This window comes from Notolepis coatsorum, assembly GCF_963971535.1.
Source record: "Notolepis coatsorum genome assembly, chromosome: 3".
NCBI lineage: Eukaryota > Metazoa > Chordata > Actinopteri > Aulopiformes > Paralepididae > Notolepis > Notolepis coatsorum.
In genome coordinates, this window is record NC_140167.1 from 144394155 (window position 1) to 144419072 (window position 24918).

Here is a 24918-nt window from a genome sequence, read left to right on the forward strand (position 1 = left end):
ACTCATTTTTTGCTATCTGGGTATGGACAGCTTTGTCATCCTGTTCTGGATCTTCCCGTCCACAGAAACAGCTGCGAGATGAGAGCTCAGACCCCCCTGTGCGAATTGGCAGCGAAGGAAATGGACTTCGGTAAAATGAATTACCGGGTCATTCCGTGAGTGGGCTTAAATGTGACCAAAACAATACTTGAAACAATTACTACTGATCTGGTTTCTTTCTATTATTGTTGGCGAGAAATATCAAGGGGATGATTGTGGAGCGTCTGGAGTTCATGCTCCTACAGTATACTTTGCACAATGTCTTAGGTCATGTTGCTGCTGAACATCACTGGCCATAAGTCACTTAAGTCACCTTCATGTCACTGGACTAACTGGTGTCGACCACAGCCTGCAGCAACAGTTGCGAAGATGAAGGGGTCCTAAAATAATTACAATGTTTTACATTGTAAAAAACAACAATAATGTAAAACAACACACTGCAAGATCAGCGTAGCAGAAATGTAGTCAGAACCGTGCTCACTAGTTCACTCCTCCATGCGCTTGGGGTTCAAGGGTTAGTTCATGATTTTGGATCCATAACCCTATTTCCCACTTACCAATGATTTTGTAGATTGGGAGAGTACTTTCTCAGCACAACCCGTGCTGTTCTTCATACTTGATACATGCAGTTGTGGCTAGTCGACCACAAAATGAATACAAAGTCAGTGGGGTCACGCTCCTGTCTGTACAAACAACGCTGAAACCTATTCTGAGTGCAATGTGGAGTGGGTTTCAGCGTTGATTTCAGGGCTTGTACAGGCTGGAGCATGACCTCGTTGACTTGTGGTTAACTAGTAGGAAGAACAGCATGTATTGTGATGTGAAAGGCCAATCGACAACACAACAATAGGAAATAGGGATGGTGTTCAAAGATTCTGAACTAACTTCTTTAAGCTAAGTTGGATTGCAAGTTATTGGCTAGATTTGTCAAATAAAGCATATGGCTACCTGCTTATAATGAATCTGAATCTGTAACATATTGAGCTCATTTACACAATTTCAACAAAGCTGCATGTGTTTCTTGGTGTGGACGTTACAGGTCAGTGTCATTCGCACTAGAAAGGACTTTCACCTTCTCTCCTTTGAAACCTGGTTTCGAATCCAGGAGTCCTGTGCTTCCCTTACAAAAAAAAAATCGGTAGCACTTTATAATAACACCCTGTTATAATACATTTATAAGGTATTTGTAGATAATGAACTAATCATGAACAAACCATTTATATACATTCATAAATGATTATTAAATCATTTATAACTATATTTGTATACCATTTACAAAGTATTTATAACGCATTAGTGGATAATGAACTAATCATGAACAAACCATTTATATACATTCATAAATGATTATTAAATCATTTATAACTATATTTGTATAACATTTACAGATTAGTTCTACATTATTTATAACGTTAGGTTATGTATATAACCAAGTTCTATGAGTTATGGTGACGCTCAGCATCATAGTTGCACTGTACTTCACTTCGTGCACGTGCACTGAATAAAAAATTCCACCATGTACCTTTACATCCCAACATTCGTCTGGCCACACCCCCATCCGCTTACCTTCATAAGCAGGTGTGTGGTCACCTACTCGCCTCCTTCCCAAACTTTCACCACAAGGCGAGATCAAGGGCCGCAGCGGCGTCTGATGCTGAGCGTCACCATAACTCATAGAACTTGGTTATATACATAACCTAACGTTCTATTTCGTTATGGATCTCGCTCAGCATCATATTTGCACAAGGGAGGCTGAGCGAGAGCCATAGCCCGACAAATGTACCCTGCTGAGGCCCCCCACAACCATCAGATCGGGGAGGACCTAGCCCCCCGACCCTCCCTAATGGAGGATACCCCCCCATTGGAGGCTTACGGGAGGGAGACGGATCCGACCGTGCGAAGAGGCACTCAAGCAACTCAACGCACAGGGTGAGCAGACCGTGGCTTGACCCCACGACTACACACACGCACAACCCGCATGCCACCCGGGAACGAACGGAAGGAACAACCTCGTTACTGCCCCCAGAATCACGGGGTCAAGAGCAAACCAAACCCTGTGGCAAGGCCGTAGCAGCGGAGCGCGAAGGAAGACCCAGACCCACTGAAGGGACTGGATCCCCTGGAAAACGGGGACCCGGAGAGGTCAATGATGCCAGGCATCAAGACCCCACCAGGTGGTCACTTAGTGACACCGCCCCCCACATCGCCAGCGTATTCGGATAAGGCCCCTCCAAGAGCGGGCCCTTTCCCCCCAATAGCACACCGCCTGGCACACTGACCCTGCAGAACAGGCAGTCAACATGGCCGTAAGCACACAAAAAGGTTAACCAACGGAAGCAGGCAGCGCACCGGGCAAACCAGGCAACAGGCTGTAACCTGAGCCTGGAGCACTGCGGACGAGACAGGCGCCAAAGGAGTCAGCTGAAAACAGCCGCCCCGGCGGATGGGGCGTATGCTGGCGTTGTTGATCACCATGACAAAGCCTCCATTAAAAAAAAACCACCCAGAGGGGTTGATGCAAAGAAGGCTGACATGATTGGCAGACGTCATGAACGTGCAGGGGCACACTCAACCGGTAACCCGGGAGTTGACTCTGCTCCAATACACCAGGGAATCAACCACCCGCTCGGTACAGACGGTGGTTGTTCCTATAACCCCTCAAGAAAAAACTCCAAAACACACCTGCGGGTATACACTGACTATACCGCAGTACAAGTGTTTCAGTTTTCAAACAAGGGTTATCCCAGGCCTACGGTATCAATGAAACTTTACTTCGGACCGGGCCTGGCGGCACGGGAAGCACAGGGTTACCAGAGGAGGTCCAAGACCACCCCAACAGCCCCCTCTTCGCCACACATGAGAGAGGAGCGAAAAGAATGGAGAACCAGCCCTAAGCACACCGCACTTGGTATTCCCAGGCGGTCTCCCAACCAAGTACTAACCAGGACCGAACCTGCGTAGCGTCCGAGATCGGACGAGATCGGGCGTGTACAGGTTGGTATGGCCGTAAGCCATTACGATAGTGCAGAGTACAACATGTACCCAACAAAGGGTCTCCATAACGCCTAACCCTGTGACACCCGGACCGACCCGGCATTTTTCCCCCCGAAAAAAGCACAAGTCCCTCAGGGTACCAGAACAGCAGATCTGCATCCCCGGCGGACAACGGGTTAACTGACCTGGACCAGCGTGACCAGACCAGTCCCGTGTCCTAACCACGCCGACATGCCCACTCCAGGAGAGGGGGTAGGTATGCGTGTCGATCTAAAACATGAAAAGAGGGCGCCACCCAGACGGTCCCCCTATGTTCTGATCTATTCCGTTAACATCCCCCAGATATGAATGAGAATTCATCGAGACAACCTAGTAAACTGCCGCTCGGAAGAGACAAAACTCCATCCCAGTTGCCCTATAAAAACGCTGTTTTAACAAGCAACCAAGGCGCACTTAGCCCCTGTGTGATTCTGTCACAGAAACACACCTGAGCCAGCACTATGTATGCGTCGAGACCCAAACACATCAATGGATAGTCTAGCAAGACACCAAACATTGTTCCTCCAAGTCGCCTGGGAGAACGACACGGAGCCGTCGTGCTTCATGTACCTTCCTCTTTTTATTCAAAAAAGAAAGAACACAGACTGACATGAATCCCTCGTGACGCCGCTGAGGGTAAAAATGGTTTACATTTTTACATCCCACCACCCTCCCATAGGGAGGAGACGGAAATCCCCAGAGAGACTTCCCACGCGAGCTGTATAGATTGAAAAGAATATATTGCAACATTGAGCCATGTAAAAATTTGGGTTAGGGCTCTCCGAGGAGGAGGCACTGAACCAATACACACTCAATAATCGAATTGAATCGAATACACACACAATAGAGCAGGACTCCTTTTTGAAGTTCTACTCACCTTGACAATCTGAGGAGGAGGCTCTGAACTCTGAGGAGGCTCCCTCACAGGGAAGGAGAGTCCTAACTCACAGTAGGAGCTTCGTGAGGAGGAGCCCTGACCACTCCCTGAAACAGATCCATCATATGGACCTGAACAACTCGCGGAAGTCTTACCAACAGAGACGCGCACAGTGACGTACTCTATGGTGGGGGAATTTCTGCGGTGCACACGCCCAATCTTCCAGGGCGTGGGACCAGGAAACTCCCCCCCCCCCCCCCTCTTACCCTGTAACGTGCCGAACAGCAACGTGACAGGAACCTTGAAGGACAGGAGGTTTTAACCCCTGCCCATCAAAAGGGGAGGAAAGGATTACCAGTTCACCCCTTTACGACCCCACACCCATGATACGATGTAATGACAAAAAAGAGCATGACACAGTCATAGTCAGCTACATGAAGTGTCTAACAGCTTCACACAGCTCATGTGCTAATCTGCTATCTGATTTTTACTAAGGAAAAAACACAGAATAGAGAGGGCCCCCTTAAGGTACCAGACTTACACATGTGCTTCTGTGGCCAACCTAACCCAGTTATAGATCACAAGACACACACAACCCTTTATCACCACAAAAAATGGCAAGTACAGAGGAACGCCGTTTTTCATAACGAGAGAATACATAATTCTCGATTAGTATCGGCCACAGGCCTTGCTAAGCACACACGAAAAGTGACCAAACAATCTTTTCTTTAGGAAAATATAGTTTCTCAAGCGGTTTAGCACAACCCCAGCAACTAAGCTATGGGTTACATCGTATCCCCACAACACAGTGACACAATATATTGTAAACAACATGTCTGAGAGGAGGGTGGGGAAGCCCCAGGGAACCGGGGGGAACACCCCTCCTACCTTACCCTTGATACGGCCCAGTTGAACAGGAAAACCTGTTAATATGTGAACACACTGTTCATTGTCATTACAGGCTGAGAAAATAATTCATTCTTCACTCATATGTCACTAAGCATAGCTTTATAGGTTAATTAACCCCCTTAGTTGTGAGTACACGGTACATGAACACACATGATGTTCTCAACATAACTAACCAGATCATTTTTACACATGTAACAACAACCCGATTTGTATGGAGAAGCTATACCAGTGACAAGACAATTCACACACAACACGCGTCGTATCCTCAATGTATTGCAGCAACACCCGTTTTGGAAAACATCGTTATTACAAAACATTTAGAAGGGAAGGAAGAAGACGTGTTTAAGGTCTGGTCGGGACCTTCCTACCGTGAGCGCAGGCCAAGCGAACTGCAGTCTGGCTAACGGGGCACCGACGGTAAACACAGCATTCCTGTATTGACGACAAGGGCAGCGTCCCGCTACGGTCCATGTTGACGCAGTCCTCGCCGGCCGGGCTCCCGGTAGGTTCGACTAACATCCTCTGTCAAAGATGACGTCGTAGTCAGAGTGTTTAAGGCATGTTATAGTCACAGAACGTTCAACAGTGTAGCATTAAGCTAACAGCCGATCGGCTGATAGCAACAAGCTAACGTATACCAGCCTGGTAAACACAGCGAGCTAACGCCGCAGCTAACAGCTGCGCAGCTAACAGCTGACTGGCAGTAGTCCATAACTAGCACGCAAGCTAACCAGCCATCACCCGAACTGCATACAATGACATAACAAGCCACACTTCAGACAGGCCGCTGTCCCAATCCCTTCCCTAACAGGGAAAAGAAAAAGAAATGTCAGAACACAGTTGTCAACGGTGATCCAGACACACACAGGGCCCTTTGAGCATGGAACTTCCAATAAAGAAGATCTTATGCCCACATTTCCTCGTTAGGGTAAACTTTCATTTGTATATGAAAGATGGGGCCTGCACGGGACAGAGAAGCATCCGCTCTAGAATCCTGGGATCACCAGAACCTAGCGCGGGCCACTAGATTAGCCATCATGGGCGTCAGGCCAAGATCCTCCGATCACCGCTTTAAGCCGAGCAGAGGACCCTAGCCTGGGGTCGGCGTTTCGTAAATTGTTAGCTAACCCCCATAGCATCAACAACAACCAGAGCTCGCAAGCCAACAGTACATACCCAACCTGGAAACCACCGCTTCTCACAACAGTCGGTGCGTCCTACAGTCCAGCTGTGTTGCTGGAGGGTCTTTACCCCATCCAGCCGCAGCAAGGAAGATTGTAGTTGGGAAGCATGTCAGCGGCGTGAGCTCCTAATACGAAAAAACCAGTGGAGGTTTAGAATGATCATCATCTTCCAGACACTCCAGTAACGAAGACAATATCGCCGTATTTTCTCGAAATAGTGAGAGAGAAAATAAAGATATGATGTCAACGTATCTCTTGTTTTCCAACTTTCTTCTACTAACAACCTCATCAAGTGGGGATCTACCGAAGGCACTTCCTTGTGGTGAAAGTGAAGAAGGAGGCGAGTAGGTGACCACACACCTGCTTATGAAGGTAAGCGGATGGGGGTGTGGCCAGACGAATGTTGGGATGTAAAGGTACATGGTGGAATTTTGTATTCATTGCACGTGCACGAAGTGAAGTACAGTGCAAGTATGATGCTGAGCGAGATCCATAACGAAATAGAACTCATTATCAACATTGTTTGTACTTGATTTGTTCATCATTAAATAATGTTGTTTAATGTGTAGTAACACATTTGTAGATGCTTTGAAAAATGGATATGAAAAAACGACTATAGTGTATCTCCATTTATTTTTCATGTTCAACAAATGATTTGTTAAGACATTCATAAAACATTTATAAATCATTTGCAGATGCTATCGTGGGGGCCAATCTAAAGTGAAGCCTATTCATCATTAACAAGTGTCTAATACAGTTAATTATTTGTTTACTTTTTCATCACATGTTACAAATGTTGTAGGCAGCTTTCGGATACACCCTTCTTTGTGACATCAAACAGTGACAGAATTAGGACTAAAGATAAATGCAATTTTATTAACATATAAAATACATGTGCATGACATATAGTGTAACATCGGGGGGCACTAGGACCCAGGAGTACCCTGGCCAGGTATTGAAGAGTATCTAGAGAGGAAGTCTCACATGAGCGAGACTTGACATCACGTGTGTTGCCGTCTGTTTGAATGGAAGCACAAGTTATCCGTGCTGCGTCTATACTTTCGCTTTTAATAAGGTATGAGCAGGTTAAACACCATTTTTTGTTGGTAAATCTATTCCATCATTTCCGACCTACAAACAACTCTTATATGTTGTGTGCTCAGTGCTCAGTATGTATGTGATGACGACACGACACACAAGAGTAATAATTATTTGTGTCGTGTCATCATCACTGCACACTGAGCACACAAATGTAACGTTAGCGGCCACCACATCTACACGAACGTCTACACAACATATAAGAGTTGTTTGTAGGTCGGAAATGATGGAATAGATTTCAAGTACAAACAATGTTGATAATGAGTTATAAATAATGTAGAACTAATCTGTAAATGTTATACAAATATAGTTATAAATGATTTAATAATCATTTATGAATGTATATAAATGGTTTGTTCATGATTAGTTCATTATCTACAAATACCTTATAAATGTATTATAACAGAGTGTTATTATAAAGTGCTACCAAAGTATCATGGTGGTCATTTCAGTTTTACTATGGTACCTGCCATTGTATAAATAATTTACCATGGCACCTTTTGTACATAAATAATACCATGGTATAATCCAGGTTAAACCATGATACCAATGGTCATGATATTTGATATATCATTTTCTGGTTACTACCACCATAGTAGTGACCAAAGAATTATGGAAATACCATGATACTTTTTTCACAAGGGTTGCCTGAATGACAGCAGCATGAAGCTAAATCAAACGTGTGCACTTGAATTGGCTGAAGAAGGGCCGTGTTCCTGAGGACTTAACAGACTTCTCAAACAAACATTGTTTTGTCACCTTCTAGTGCAGTCAAGTGTACCAAATGAAAAGAAAAAGAACAACCCATAGTTGACTAATGATAGACACAAATTGTGAGTAATGCCGAACAAAGTGTTGTAAAACAAACTGAATTAGGCTCATGTTCGGATTGCATTTTAATTGTGGCCCGACGCCATGAGAGAGAGAGAGAGAGAGAGAGAGAGAGAGAGAGAGAGAGAGAGAGAGAGAGAGAGAGAGAGAGAGAGAGAGAGACCACAACATAGCTTTCAAAGGTTTTATGGGCATGATCTGAATTTGTTCTAGTAATGCCAGCCTTGAAGTCTCTCTACCCCAAAGCTGGCATTGATATTAACATCAACTGCCATAAGTAATCACAGTAGAGAAATGGTTCCTTTCTTTCTGTGCCAATGTTCCAAAGTTAATCCACATTTACAAATATCAATACATCAATAATTAACTAATTGCAACCCACCCAGAAAACGTGCCGTTGTACTCTCATGGCTTTAAAGCGTGTACAGAGCAAATTGAGACCACCGACGCTTCAACGCGGCACTCTCCTTCGCTGCTCCAGCCTCTAATGGTCTGGTGAGACACAACACTTTAAGACATGCTCTCACCAGACCATTAGAGGCTGGAACATCGAAGGTGAGTGCCGTGTTGAAGCTCCAGTCGTCTCAATTTGACCATTGTCGTTTTGAATAGTCAACAGCTGTGGCCTAGGCATGCTTCATACAGCTTTACTGGTGACATGTCCTTATATTTATGAGATCTATGTGAATAGACGATCTAGAGACTTTTATTTTTGTTGGTCCCATCCTCATATTTTCATGCTGTCTATCTTGACTGTTCTTACCGCGGTCAGTGTCCCAATTTCCACTCAGGTAATTAATAAAGTTGTTATCTTAACATCATATTTTAAGCATGATATGGGAGGTTACTTTGTTCTGCTACGGAATCCCCAAATGTTTTCACTCAACATACTCCTCATAGCCTTACCTAATGTTTTCACAAGCCATTCCCAGTGTTTTAATTAATAGCTGTGGTTGAGCCTAAGTCTTGTTATCAGCCGTTACGATTCCCCAACATGCTTTATCTTGAAACAAAAGATGAAATGTCTTTCTGTTTTAGTCTCCTAATGTACTTATCAGCTCTGAAATCACTTATGGCGTTGATGACCTACGTAGTATGGAAATAATTCTTTCCTCACAGACATAAGTTTCAGCTTTGGGTTAGAGACTCTGCACTGTGATGTGGGCTGAACTTTTGGGTTATATTACTATCTGGTTAATAACAGCGCCGGATCATGAAGGGAAAGCAATAGGGTTCCTCTTAAAGGGAAATACCACTCAATTTATTAAATCATATTATATTATTCCTATGGTCTAGGCGGGCATTCCAATCAATATATGTGAACAAGAACAACTCACCAAAAGCCAGAAACCCGGGGAGCTAAGACTGGAGCATAAAGTCTGGAACTGCTCCATGGACAATGAATGGGAGACTGATTTAGTGAATCCATTGAAGTTTTGTTGGGGTATTTTATACCCATATGAGCTTGTCCCCTTTGAAGGATGTCAAGGTTTTTTCAATGTATATAATGTATATATTGGGGGAGATGACAGCATCTAAAGGTACCAGGTCAGAGAGGTAGATGTGCATGGTGGTGGAGGCGGTGAGAGAGAGTCACTGTGTTTAGCAGCAGACTAAGATAGAGCCCAGGGCATGCCGAGGTCGGTTCAGCACATAACAACTCATAAGAGAATGGTCAGAGAGAGAGAGAGTAACACCACTAGAAACAGACGTTTACGGGTGAACAGCAATTGCCATGACATCACGTCACATGACAACAAGAAGAGGGGCGGGGCCTGTCATTGATGATAATGATGATGATGATTATTATAATGTGAGTGTTCTTCCGCATGTGAGTTAGATCTAGACACGAAGCTGACGCGTGGGGGAGGGGAGATGACACATCATCATTAGCTTCGGCTAACGGGAGAAGGGTTTTGGCTAACGACAAGGCCTCAGCCACCATTGGACTAAACAGCAGAAGAGACAATAGAATAATGAATTTAGTGTTCCATCAAAGACTTTTCAAGGACAATACGAAATGGGTAACATCTGAGGCTTTTGTTTATGTAATAAAGAACGATTCCAAGAAAGGTACTACGCTGTCCAGTGTCGAATACTTATGGTTACGGATTGCATTAAAGGGGAATGACAAAGATTGTACAGCCAGTATGAGAAGACAGAGAGAAATAAACACAACGCAGAAACTACACAACGACAACGATAGAGAGGTGATACTGGCTGATTGATCCAAATCTACCACCTTGTCCCCTTGGTGTGCTCTCTCAATGTAAACTACTCTACCATTCCCAATTTATTGATTCTCTATAAAGCAGCTCCATACCTGATGACAAGCTTGAGTCTTACCTCTCTGGTTTCCGTATTTGGAAGAGAGTTGCTGATGTTCATATATTCATTGTGCTCTCCTAGGTCATAGTAATATACATGAATTCTTAAATCGGATGGTTTTTGCATTTAACTGTTAATCTACAAGTAATAATACCCTACATTGTTTACCTACACTTACAAGTCAAGTCAAGAGTCAAGTGTTTTAATTATCACGGCATACAAGTATAAAATGAAATGCGGGTGGTCTTGCCCGCAACGATGTGCAATACAGTGGTACAACATATAATAGAATCCAATAAAAAAACAACATTGTGCAATAAACAGGTAACAGGTAACATGGTGTGACATCTCGGTATCTGTACATAGTTATTTACAGAGCATATAGGACATGCTAGGTAGCTTTGGTAGTGCAATACACTGTTCCTGTTATTCTAATTTAAAGTGGCCTTTCCTTTTGGCCATAAGTGTGCGGCATGAGTGTGTGCCCGCTCATGTTAAAGTGTTAAGTGGCTGCTAGTGTGTGAGTGTGCACAGCGTGCGTGTCGTGTGTGTGTTCATGTGTGCTTGTGTGTGGATAGTTCAGTGTTCTGTGGCACTCAATGTTCATTGTTCAGGGCTCTGATGGCCTGGGGGAAGAAGCTGAGCCTAAGCCGCTCTGTCCTAGTAGCTGGGGTTCGCAGGCGTCTGCCTGACCTCAGCAGCTGGAACAGGCTGTTATTGGGGTGGTGAGGGTCTTTCATTATCCTGCAGGCTCTGGATTTGCACCTCTTGTTGTATAGAACCTGCAGGGGAGGTAGTGCAATACCCGTGGTACGCTCGGCTGAGCGCACCACTCTCTGTAGGGCCTTCTTGTCTTGTGCCGTGCCGTGCCGTGCGGTAGAGGCGCTGTTTCGCCTTCTTTACTACTGTGTCTATGTGTGTTGACCATGTCAGATCCTCTGAGATGTGGACCCCCAGGTACTTAAAGCTGCTCACCCTGTCCACCGTAGCCCCGTTAATCATCAGTGGTGTGTGTGTCTCCTGCTGTCCTCTCCTATAATCCACAATCAGCTCCTTGGTTTTACCAATGTTCAGGAGCAGGCTGTTGTCCTGGCACCAGCGTTCCAGTACCTCAACCTCCTCCCGGTAGGCCTTCTCGTCATTGTCCGAGATCAGCCCCACCACCACCGTGTCGTCTGCGAACTTCACTATGGAGTTGGAGCTGAACTTGGCCACACAGTCGTGTGTGTAGAGTGAGTACAGCAGGGGGCTTAGAACACAGCCCTGGGGGGACCCGATGCTCAGGGTGATGGTGTTGGAGGTCTGACCCCCCACCCTGACCGCCTGGGGTCTTTCACTCAGAAAGTCCAGTACCCAGGCGCTCAGGGCGGAGCTCAGACCCAGCTCGATCAGCTTGTCCACCAGTCTGGTGGGGACTATGGTGTTGAACGCTGAGCTGTAGTCAATGAACAACAGTCTCACATAGCCCCCCTTCTGACGGTCAAGGTGGGAGAGGGTGCTGTGCAGTACCTGGGAGACCGCGTCGTCAGTGGACCTGTTTGTCCTGTATGCAAATTGCATAGGGTCCATATCACTGGGGAGGGAGGCACAAATGTGGTCCTTGACCAGCCTCTCAAAACATTTCATGACCACAGAGGTGAGTGCCACCGGTCTGTAGTCATTTGGACATGTTGGGGAGGGTTTCTTCGGTACAGGGATGATGGTAGACATCTTGAAGCAGGCAGGGACCACTGACTCCGCCAGGGATTGATTAAATATGGCGGTGAACACCGGGGCAAGCTGGTTGGCACAGGACTTAAGTATGCGTCCTGTTATACCATCTGGGCCAGCAGCCTTCCTGGTGTTCACCTGCATAAATGCTCTTCTCACACTGTGTACCGTCAATGAGAGAGCGTCCCCGCCCCCCCGCGGATGCCCCCCCCCCCCCTCCACACAGCCGGCGCACCAGTGACGTCACTAGCCGTTGGGCTAGCAGTGCCACTGTTTGCAGCAAACCGCGCATAGAAGGTGTTGAGCTGGTCCGCAAGGGAGGCGTCGTCGCTCCCCATTGAGGGGGCGCTGACTTTGTAGTCAGTTATAGCCCTCAGTCCCTGCCATAAGCCTCTTGTGTCATTCTGTGCCATTTGTGCCTCATCTTGTCGGCATACGTCCTCTTAGCAAGTTTGACAGCCTTGCGCAGAGTGTAGACTGTTGTCTTGTATTCTTCCATGTTTCCTGACTCTCTGCCCCGGTTATAAGCAGTGGTGCGAGAGTTCAGGGCTGCTCTGATGGTACTGTCCACCCATGGTTTCTGGTTTGGGAACACCCTCGCCTTCTTTGTGGGGACGATACTATCAGCCAGTGTTGTTATGAATGACACCACAGTGTCTGTGTAATCGCTGACGTCACTGTTACTCCTCCTGAACATTCCCCAGTCGGTGATGTCTAGTGCGTCCTGAAGCGTGGCCTCTGATTGGTCGTCCCATTTTTTTACCTCACGTGACACGACGGCGTCACGTGATCTCTGTTTATATGCTGGGACCAGCAAGATGGCTGCATGATCCGACGTGTTTGTTGCTCCCGCTAATGGTGGAGCCGGTACAGCCTTGTATCCGGCTCTGAACAGGGTGTAACAGTGGTTGAGTGTATTTCCTCCCCTTGTGGAGCAGACGATGTGCTGGAAGAAAGACGGCATGACTTTCTTCAGATTCGCCTGATTGAAGTCCCCGGCTACGATCATGGCTGCGTCCGGATGCTTGATCTGGTGTGTGTTCAGATGTTCGTGTAGTTCCCCTAGCGCCCTGCCGACGTTCGCCTGGGGGTGGATGTACACTTCAGTCATGATCACTGCAGTGAATTCGCGCGGAAGATGGAACGGGCGACATTGGATCGTGAGGTGTTCCATGTCGGGAGAGCATGAACGGGAGAGTATCTTCACCTCCCCGGGGCTAGTCCAGCCGTTGTTGGTCATAAGGCATAGCCCCCCGCCGATGCTCTTCCCGGAGGCTTCTGTACGGTCCGCTCTGAAGATGGTGAAGGAGTTGGAGGGAGAGATGCTGTGATCGGGAGTCACTGTTTTCAGCCAGGTCTCCGTGAAGCACAGGATATTGCATTCCTTCATCTCTCGCTGGAATCGGACCCGCGCTCGTAAATCATCCATCTTACTCTCTAGCGAACGAGCATTCGCCAGGAAGATAGATGGAATAGCCGGACGGTAAGCAGATTTTCTTAATCTTAATCTGATCCCGCTCCTCTTCCCCCTGTGTTTCTTCTTTGTCTTGCGGCCGTCTTTGTCTCCCGCGTTGTCTTTGTCTCGTCTGATCTCCGTTGGCCATTCTTGGCATGATAAAGTGTCTCTAAACTCCTCTTTGAGTCCGGAGTTTAGGTCAATAAGTGACTGGCGGTCGGTCGTATGACGTCCCCGTCAGTGATGCTTCGATAAAAAAAGTAGTAAAAACAAACATAATAACTAAAAATGTGCACATTCGTTGCTGAGCAAAACCCATGGCGACTGACTCGGGTTGCGCCAAAAGTTTGTACAAGGGTTTTGAAACAAACTGGAGGCAACTTAGTTGCCAATGCCATCAACCAAAGAGACTCCTATCTGCTGCTACTATACTGGAGAGTGTTTTAAACTCCAACCTGCTTCTACTATACTGGAGAGTGTTTTAAACTCCAACCTGCTGCTACTATACTGGAGAGTGTTTTAAACTCCAACCTGCTGCTACTATACTGGTATACAAGTTGCACTGAGCCACTCAACACGAAATGTTTCACAATGGTGTTTCCTAAACAAGGCACATTTTTAAATGTTCATGTTATTCGTCAATAAAGATATGGGGCCGCTCCATAGACAGTGAATAGGACACTTCATTTGTGATGCCATAAAATGTTAGGTTATATAAAAATGTGATTTATATTGTTGTATTGCAGCCCCCCCCCTCCCCCCCCTGCCCCCCACAAACATTCCATGCAAGGCATCAGTTCCTTGGAGGGATGCACCCCTGCAGAATTCCAAATTGTATCGTTTTCCGTGCATGTACCCACCCAATAATTAATTGCTGTGAATTGCGGTCAACTCTTGTTATATAGGATCAATTTGCTTTGAAAGTTTTGTCAGAAAGCATTATTTAGTCAAATATCTCAAAGTGAGATTCACACGGATCATATTCTGTGAATGCGACAGGGATAGTAATGACAGCAGCACAAAACACACGAAAACGTTATCAAACCACATCCGGTTAAAACTGAATTGTCCTCAATTGTCCTGTACAAGCAAACAAACAAACAAACAAGCAAGCAAACAAACAAACAAACAAACAAACAAACAAAACAGTTACAGTTACAACAGTCATACATTCCAGCAACCACAGTTAGACAGTTACTGACTTATTTAAAGTGTGTATTGTATTATAATGTATCAAAGTCACATCAAGTCATGTGTGCCTTTATTAATCCCCTTGGGATAATTCAGATGGCATAGCAGCATGGGAAGGGGGAACAGGTAGGATAGGGAACATAGGACATGGAACATACAGTAGTAACAGTATAACAATGTAGTAACAGTGATAACAGTGTGAATGGCAGGATTCACTCAGTAACATGGTGCACCAGTGTTTATTATCAAGAGTCAGATAGTCCTAACAGTTCTCAAGTTCTCCAGCCCTTAGCTCTCCAGCAATTGGCAGCAGTCCACGCCCACGGTTGTGGAGCGTGATGGCTACTGGCACGAAGGAGTGGTATTGGCTAGCTCCTCATAGAGTGGGTGGGAGGGGTTTTCCAGTATAGCGTCCAGCTTTTTCCTTATCCTCCTCTCAGCCACCGCCTCTAGTTTGTATTATATTGTATTGTACAGCATCAGTGGTCATCAGCATCTGACACAATTGAGTGCATTGTGTCAATTGTGATTAGCTGTGTAATTGATGCAGGATTAAAGCATGCTTGTTTTCAGCTTCATATTTACACTGACATTTAGAGACCAAACTGTGCATACTCATATGGTGTAATATAGGTAATTTGTTGCGATATCCACTACTATTTCTACATCTACATTTCACAGATTAGGTATTTTTAGGTCATTTGAGGAAAAAGAAGGTCAGATTGAAATCATTTGAGTGACCCTGGAGACGGTTTGAAAATGCATGACTAATGATTTCCTCTCATCGGAATGTGCTTTTAATCTCCAACAGACGATGTTAGCTGGAACCCAAGGGCCTTAAGGAGAGACCACCCACCTAAATAGGGAAAACAATTATAAAGGATGAAATCATTAGCAAACATCTTAATTGTTTAGAATAGTCAAAAATAGGAAAAAAAATGTATACATTTTTTTTTGGTTGCATAATTTTATTACCCCAATTTTATTCTTTTATTGCCCCTTTTTTCATGTTACCCCAAACAAAATTAAAAAAAAATTGATGATATTTTCTCATGGTTTTTCATGTTACTATACATTAAATACCGAACTTTTTGCTAGAGGATTTTTTTTATATGCCACCCGAACAGGAATTTATGACCTTTTATGACCCCCTAGTCATAAAAAAATATTTTGTTTGCATCAATTTTTTGTATAAAATGTTAAAAAAATCTGGAGTGATATATAAAAAAAATCCTCTAGCAAAAAGTTTTGGTATATGGATAGGAGGAAACGTGGCCAGTTTGGTGTGTGGAGGTACTAGAGAAATTGAGATTTTCTGTTTTATGTGTATACAAACTCTTAAAATCTTGTTTTGAGAAAAACGCCTTTAAAGTTTTGTATTGTCTGTAAATCAGGCTATGTATGACATATCAACAAACCCTTTGGCACAAAGAAGCAGGATATAGATATGAATAAAGGTGGAACGTTTGGTGTGTGTAGATGCTAGGGAAATGGTACATGTCTACCCTTTGGGGAAATGCCTTCAAAGTTCTGCGTAAAATGCCATACTTTTTTTTTAAACCGCTATTTACAAACACAACCCCCAATCAAACCATTAGTAATAGACAACCTAAACACATGCCTGATAACTGAATAACATAATAACATAATAATAATGATGTAATAGTAGTAACAGTGTAGTAACAAACAATACAACCAAATACTGTACCCCCTAATAGGCAAAAAAGATATTTGAATAGATATCACTATGTACATATAAACTAAGAAAAAATATATTGCAAGTTTTCTGAATTGTATGTTTATATATGCAAATGAGGCAGTTCCCCATTCAATATGTGCACATTTATGGACGCAATCATGCAAAATGAAGCAAAATAAGAAACTAAATGTGTTTTTTTGATGTTTTCTTGTCACTAGTTTGAAAGAAGACATGTAAAGGGACAACATTATACAAAAATCTCAAAATTGGCCCAAAATCAGGAAAATGGTATTTTAGGTGGGTGGTCTCCCCTTAACCCTTTCAGTGCCACGGACGACATAACTCGTTTTATCAGCCCCCCCGTTGAATGCCCACGACGACAAATATCGTTTTATTGTTTTATTAGCGATCTGAAATCATATTTCATCAACCGCGTCTCCCGTTGGTACACCAGCCCCTACAGGAGCTCAGAATGGAAAAAATCGTCTATCCCTGTGTAACTGCAGGTCAGTCGCTTAGACTGACCTGGGATCTGTAGATATGTAGAGGCGGAGCCAGCTGGCTCCTTGTGCTGGCAAGAAGTCTGATCAACATGGAAGTCATCGCGGGACGGGAATCAGCCTGGAATATATATTCACAGCAGCCAATAATCAATCAATAAGCGTGATCGATATTTGGAATGGCGATCAGGAATTGGAATAATCTTTTTGGAGAACATCTGATCTGAGGTAAGGAATCTATTTTACCAGTCTTGGAATAATCAGAGTTGTATTCGCTGAGATCTCAGCGTTTGCCCTATGTGTGATGTGTCTGTGTGTGCGCGATCGCTGATGAGGAAATACGAGAATCGATTTTTCAGCTTGCGTCTATAGCGTGCATACGTACACATACACATACTATCGATAATCTAGCGTTTATTTGAAAACGATTCATAAACAGGCCGAAAAATTACAACGTTTTTGTGTATCTAGAATATTCCAGTAAATGTCTTTTATCATGGAATCTTTATATTTTCCTTGAAAACGAGGGCTTTTCAAAATGCTATAAAACGAAAATGAACCAATAAAAAAACAATCCGCTTCGACAATGTTGACTGCAAACGAGTCATTGATAAAGCGACGGGCAGATTAGACACATAGCCATAATTTAAAACATAGATTAGGCATTTTTAACACTAACATTGAAGTGGATGGTGGCATTCAACGGGTAAATCAAGGTTAATAATAATAATAATAATAATACTTCGTTTTATATAGCGCTTTTCAGAGGACCCAAGGTCGCTTTACATAAGGGGGGGGGGGGGGAGATAACAAGTCAACAAACATAGTGGACAGACACAACACATACATATAAAGTGAGAAAGTTAGGGGTTGAAGGCCAGGTTGAAGAGGTGGGTTTTGAGCAGTTTTTTAAATGAGTCCAGAGTTGGGGTGGTGCGGAGTTCTGCGGGGAGGGAGTTCCAGAGGGTGGGAGCTGCCACACTGAAAGCTCTGTCCCCGAACGTCCGCAGTCTGGTTCGGGGGATGGAGAGCTGACCAGTGTCCGTGGATCGCAGGGACCGTGACTGAGTGTAGGGGTGGAGGAGGTCAGTGAGGTACTGAGGTGCCAGGGCGTGAAGGGATTTGTAGGTGAGCAGGAGGGTTTTGTAGGTGATGCGGGATTTGATGGGGAGCCAGTGGAGCTGGATGAGGATGGGGGGGATGTGCTGCCAGGGTTTGGTGCGGGTTAGAACCCTGGCAGCTGAATTTTGAACATACTGGAGCCTGTCCAGGGTTTTGCTTGGGACCCCGGACAGGACCCCGTTGCAGTAGTCCAGGCGGGAGGTGACGAAGGCGTGGATGAGGGTCTCAGCTGTGGTGTCGGAAAGTGATGGTCGGAGTCTGGAAATGTTTCGGAGGTGAAAGAAGGCGTATTTGGTGAGGGAATTTACATGGGATTGATAGGAAAGGGTGGAGTCCAGGATAACGCCCAGGTTGCGGACCTTAGGGGATGGGGAGATGGAGCAGCCGTCAATGTTGAGGGTGAGATCCCCAACCTTCCGGAGCAGGGCCTTAAGCAAGGTAGATGGGAGGCCGAAGGTCTCTAGAGGCTTCCGTTAATGAAATGATTGATCTGGTTAAACAGACTATATGTTATTGTAATATGAACTACATAATATACTATAATAACACATTTCCGTTTGTTGGCAACTGTAACTGAGGGGTACAATTCCCTGACTGTATTGTTAGATATGGTATTTAATACCACTACCTCTTGTACTTTAACTTCTGGCCATCCAGTACATGATATAAGTATGATGAACACTTTCCCACCTGATGAAACGAATCCACACAAATGTACAAATCGAAGGTTTAATATAGCAAAAGGTATATACAACGTTCACTTGTTTACACTTATGGTTTGAAATATGCACTTGTATGGCAAATGAGTATTCGTAGGTAAATCAACATTGAATGTCCAATCTCTGGTTACGCAGGGAGTAAGTATACAACCTGGATATTTAGGAAACTATAGCGATGGTACTTAAATGATTATAGCTGGATACACTAAGGGGGGGGGGGGGGTCCCGCTGGTTGTAAGACAGTAGGAGGGGGGGGGTTAGAGAAGCCGCTGGCGGTATCCCATCTGGCCGACGGTTTCTTGGGAGAATTCAAAGTCTTGAACACGGTGCCGACAGAACCTCGGTCCGCAGACGAATACAGCTGGACCCTCTGTGGACGGTAGCTGCCGGTCCACAACGGAGAGACGTGAGGCGACCTCACTGGTGTAGAGCGCCGTCTCACCTGGAGTCCTCTCCGGGGGGTAGTTCCAACACTCCGCAGTGTTGGCCTTTATCCATGGAATAATCAAAGCACCCAAAGCATAATCCAAGCCGTGGAAGGCTCGCCGTCGTCCGGGTAGAGTAATCCAATATACAGGTCCAGTCGCCCTGGCCCGGAGCTCCTCGGATGCAAGCACCACTAGGGGTCTGCCCAGCCTGGTTAAGCGTCCAGATAACGTCAGGAACGATGGGGGTACTGATAACTTTAGAACTCTAACCGAACGATGCACCATACATAAATAGACTATTATTAGCTTAATAGAATACGTCCAACTCGACGGTATAGTGCCAAACTATGACTATTCAACTATTAATCTACACGATATCTCAATGCCTATTCTGAGGCCAAGTAGGCCTTACTACACCACACGTGCGTCGTGGGGAGGCTTCGCGTCTGTCACTCTGTTGGAGGGTAAAGAACTGGACTAAAAGAAAGTTCTACTTTACTTGCGCCATATATATATGCGCTATGAACAAATAGTACCATTCGTATTTCGCCCGACATATTCCTGCGCGGAACCGGGGCTTGCCACGACATGTTGGGCGGCACGATTGAACTTGGACCTAGGGGTATGGCAACCTGGCGCCAGGTTCTCGTCCAATGGTAGAATGAAACTATTATGGGCTGTTTAGTAGACTAAAGGGATATTCAGTGCATATTGTACAAGGAATATACAGGGGATATCAAACGATATACAAATACAATTAAATATATATAAATAAATATATATATTCGGTTTAATCTGATCCTTCACAACAGCCGCCCCCTAATTAGTCCCACCTAATTAGCTAAGCAGAGACAGATTAACCGCACTGTCTACCACTCAAGGTCCGCTGTAAGGGTCAGTCAACTCACAAAGTCATGGGGTCATGGTCATCATCGATAGTATCTGGGAGTCGGGGCAGTTCTATGAGCCTCGCCACGGGACGTGTGTAAGTGCGCCCTTGGACGAGTACTTCAGCTGCTCGGACCTTGCCATCGGCACCGGTGATCACTTTGCTTACGCGGCCAGCCGGCCACATAGCTCTGGGTAGTGACTGGTCAATAATCATGACGACTGTTCCTTCTGTCAAATTGTCTCTCTCTTTTACCCACTTCTGGCGGGTCTGTAGAGACGGTAGGTAGTGGAGCAGGAAGCTGCTCCAAAACTTGTCAGCTAGTACTTGACTGTACCTCCACATTCTTCGGCCGTTCGCTTCTTCAGGCCTGTACATTGTCTGGGGTAGCGCGGTAGGGCGGGCCATACTTTTTTTTTTTTGGAAAATCAATCGAGTGGGGTGTCTAAAATACGTGTTTTTTTGTGGGGAATTCAAATATGAGATTATTTTTCTAATCGGATAACTCCTACCTACATTGTTTTGGATTTCAAAATGGCCGATTTGACAATTTTTCACCCCTTGGCCATACATGGATGCCAACATGAATCTGAAGGAAATCCTAACATGCAAGGTGTCTAAATGATGTGTTTCTTAATGGGGAATTCAAATATGAGTTAATTTTTGGGATAGGATAACTCTATCCTACATCATTTTGGATTTCAAAATGACCGATTTTACCATTTTTCACCCCTTGGCCATACATGGATGCCAACATGAATCTGAAGGAAATCCTAACATGCAAGGTGTCTAAATGATGTGTTTATTAATGGGGAATTCAAATATGAGGTCATTTTTGGGATAGGATAAATATAACCTGCATAATTTTGGATTTCAAAATGGCTGATTTTACCATTTGAACCCATTGGTATTGTATTACAAAATTGCAAAGATAAAAAATATATGGGAAATCATTTATAATGACAAAGCCATCAAATTTATTAACAAGTGAACTGTATATAACTGGATACAACTCCAAAGATCAATAATAATAATACTAACAATAATAAATTGTATTTGTAATGCACACAAACACCTAAGTGCTAAATCTCGATCTCCTGACTTCTTGAACTTTGCCAGGTTCCAATATCTTGATTGGATTCATTCTTGGATGGCAAGATCTCCTACTGTACTGCTTTAGCCACCAACCTACAAACACAAACTTAAAGTCAACGTCAGCCATAAATAGGTGAGCTCTTTCCAGAACTACTCAGCAGAAACCTCTGTAACCATTTTAACAAACGTCTCAATGTATTGAGAAAATCCATGGGGCTCCATCAATCCTCTATCTTCTTAAATTTGATCAGGTTGCACAAGTCCTGCTTGGATTCATTCTTGGTCATCAGCCTCCTGCTGGTCTCCTGAGCCCTGATCCCTCCATCCCTTTTTTCTTGTGAAAAGTACTTAGCAGAGGCCTCAGTCACCACTTTAACAACCCTCTCGATGCTTTGTGTGTGGCAAGGCCAGTCGAGAACCTCCATGGGGGTGTTGATTAAGTTATTCACCTCGGAGGTGCTTAGGGAGCAGGTGAGAGGTGGCTCTGACAAATCTTCTGACCAGCTGATTAAGCCACCAATGCTGGAAGCGTCACTATTGATGTTAGGTGTTCTTCTGATCCTGACACAGGAGTCTCCCAGCTGAGTGTCTGGATCCCCCTCTCCCCTGATGGCCAGGATTCTCTCCACCCCCTCAATTCTCTCTTTTTGATCCTCAGAGCACAGCAGTGTTTGGAGGATGGCTTCACTGTGGGCATACCAAGCAGATCTTCTCACAGTTGGCATCACAACATCCAGCACCTCCTTCCTCTGAGACTTGAGGCAGTCCAGCTGAAACAGGATGTGCCTAGGCCCTTCGATCCAGGAGTGCTTGACCTTCATGTTGAACCAACATGGATAATACACTCTAATGATGAATTCCACAATGCATTGTAGATTATTCAGGTTCTTTCTTTAAGTTGATGCTTTGACACCCAGAGCCTGAGGCGTCTGTTTGCTGTGGTGAGCCAGCGGCTGTGGTTTACCGGACCAATCTCCAGCAGAGCCAGCCTTGCAGAAAGCACTCCATCCCTGATTGCACAGACCAGCTTATAGCCATAGTGTTGATCAGTTGAGAGATCTTGAATGATCTTCTCAGGCAGCTTGATCAGCGGAGGTCCAAGAAAGATCCTGGTGAAGTTAGGATTGATCTCCAAGTCTGTAACAGAATCAAGGAGCTGTCCTATTGGCCCAGACAATTTGTTGTCTGACAGAGTAGCCCCATCAACTTCAACAATGAGACGGCGCAGTGGAAGTTCACCAGTGTGCAGGTTGCACACCAACCAGACCAGCTTTCTCCCCAGGTGCAGCTCCAGCTTCCGCATTACACCTGCCTTCACTCCAGTGTTGACATTGGTCGAGTCTCCTCCAATGGCCCACAAGGTCTTATCAGAACCTCTCTCTTTCAGCCAGGCAAACAGGACCTTAGCAATCTTCTCTGCATGGGACTCCTCTTTAGTTGCTTTCTCTGGTGTAAAGTGGAACAGATAGTTGCTGCCAGGCTCACTAGCAACACTATAGTGTTCTTCCTTGATCTTTGCAGGAAAAGATTGGTCACTGCCCTCAGCTTCCATCATCACATTGGTCATGTCAATCCGCCCATCAAAGAGGATACAGGAGATCCCCCCCTCCTCCCTGCACTTCTCCTCAAACTCTTCCCCCAGCTCTTGCATCAACTTTTCTTGTTGTGCTCTATTAACCTTGTTCTTATCAATCACTTTACTTGTGTCATCTTCTAAGATGAGTCCTGCATCAATCAGAGCTGCAGTTGCTATAGCTGCAGTTGGCCTTAGACCTATGCCATACCTTACACTAGCAAGGGGCGATGTTTGGAATCTCATCATAATTTTTCCGTAGCTTTGCTGAAGCTGCAGGGTCAGTTTCAGGAATGAGCTCAACTTCAGGGACTGTAAGGAAGCTCTCAACATCCTTCCTGGCAACCTTGTCTGCTGCTGCAAAGCTTTCTTCTTTGCCCCTTCTCCTTTTCTCTGCCTTCTTTTCCATCCCCTGCCTTTCCAATGTTTTAAGAAGATAGAGGATTGATGGAGCCCCATGGATTTTCTCAATACATTGAGACGTTTGTTAAAATGGTTACAGAGGTTTCTGCTGAGTAGTTCTGGAAAGAGCTCACCTATTTATGGCTGACGTTGACTTTAAGTTTGTGTTTGTAGGTTGGTGGCTAAAGCAGTACAGTAGGAGATCTTGCCATCCAAGAATGAATCCAATCAAGATATTGGAACCTGGCAAAGTTCAAGAAGTCAGGAGATCGAGATTTAGCACTTAGGTGTTTGTGTGCATTACAAATACAATTTATTATTGTTAGTATTATTATTATTGATCTTTGGAGTTGTATCCAGTTATATACAGTTCACTTGTTAATAAATTTGATGGCTTTGTCATTATAAATGATTTCCCATATATTTATTATCTTTGCAATTTTGTAATACAATACCAATGGGTTCAAATGGTAAAATCAGCCATTTTGAAATCCAAAATTATGCAGGTTATATTTATCCTATCCCAAAAATGACCTCATATTTGAATTCCCCATTAAGAAACACATCATTTAGACACCTTGCATGTTAGGATTTCCTTCAGATTCATGTTGGCATCCATGTATGGCCAAGGGGTGAAAAATGGTAAAATCTGCCATTTTGAAATCCAAAATGATGTAGGTTAGAGTTATCCTATCCCAAAAATTAACTCATATTTGAATTCCCCATTAAGAAACACATCATTTAGACACCTTGCATGTTAGGATTTCCTTCAGATTCATGTTGGCATCCATGTATGGCCAAGGGGTGAAAAATGGTCAAATCGGCCATTTTGAAATCCAAAACAATGTAGGTAGGAGTTATCCGATTAGAAAAATAATCCCATATTTGAATTCCCCACAAAAAAACACATATTTTAGACACCCCACTCGATTGATTTTCCAAAAAAAAAAAAGTATGGCCCGCCCTAGTAGCGCGGGGTCCAGCCGCCCCATTAGGAGTGTGTTGGGGGTGACTGGGTCGACATCTGCTACATCACTGGAGACGTAACCGAGGGGTTTTGAGTTCAATACTCCCTCGATCTCCGTGAGGACTGTCATTAGGACTTCCTCCGCCACAGTCTGGGCCCCAAGTACGGCGTACAGGGCTGTCTTTATAGAACGTACTTCTCGTTCCCAGGTTCCACCGAAGTGGGGTGCGTTCGGGGGATTAAACTGGAAGTCAATCTGGGATGGAGCGAGGTGGGTCTTAAGTTCTGGGCCCATAGCTTGGAAGCTCTCTCTCAGCTCTCTTTCTCCGCCTTTGAAGTTGGTCCCGTGATCAGACAACAATGTAGACGGTTTTCCTTTCCGTGATGTGAATCTTCGGAAGGCCATAAGGAATGAGTCTGTGCTCATGGTCGGAAGGAGCTCGATATGTATCGCTCTGGTGGTAATGCATTTGAATACAATACCCCACCGCTTCTCGGTGCCTCTTCCTCTCTTTATATACAACGGGCCAAAGCAGTCCATGCCTGTGGAGTGGAATGGCTTGTCGCCGATTCGGAGGCGACAGGGGGGTAAGTCAGCCATCCGTGGTATGCTGGGCTGTGCGCGCCACTTACGGCAGTCTAGACATGTTCGCTGGAAGCGCCGTACTGCTTCTCTGCCTTGCAGTATCCAATAACGACGTCTGATCTCCGCGAAGACTCTCTCTGCTCCTGCGTGGTGTACATCCTCGTCGTATTTCTTTATGATCAGCTCTGTGACCTTGTGTCGGCTGTTCAAGACGATCGGGTACTTAGTATCATCCGGTAGATCGGGGGCTCTCCGCAGGCGACCACCCACTCTGATGAGATT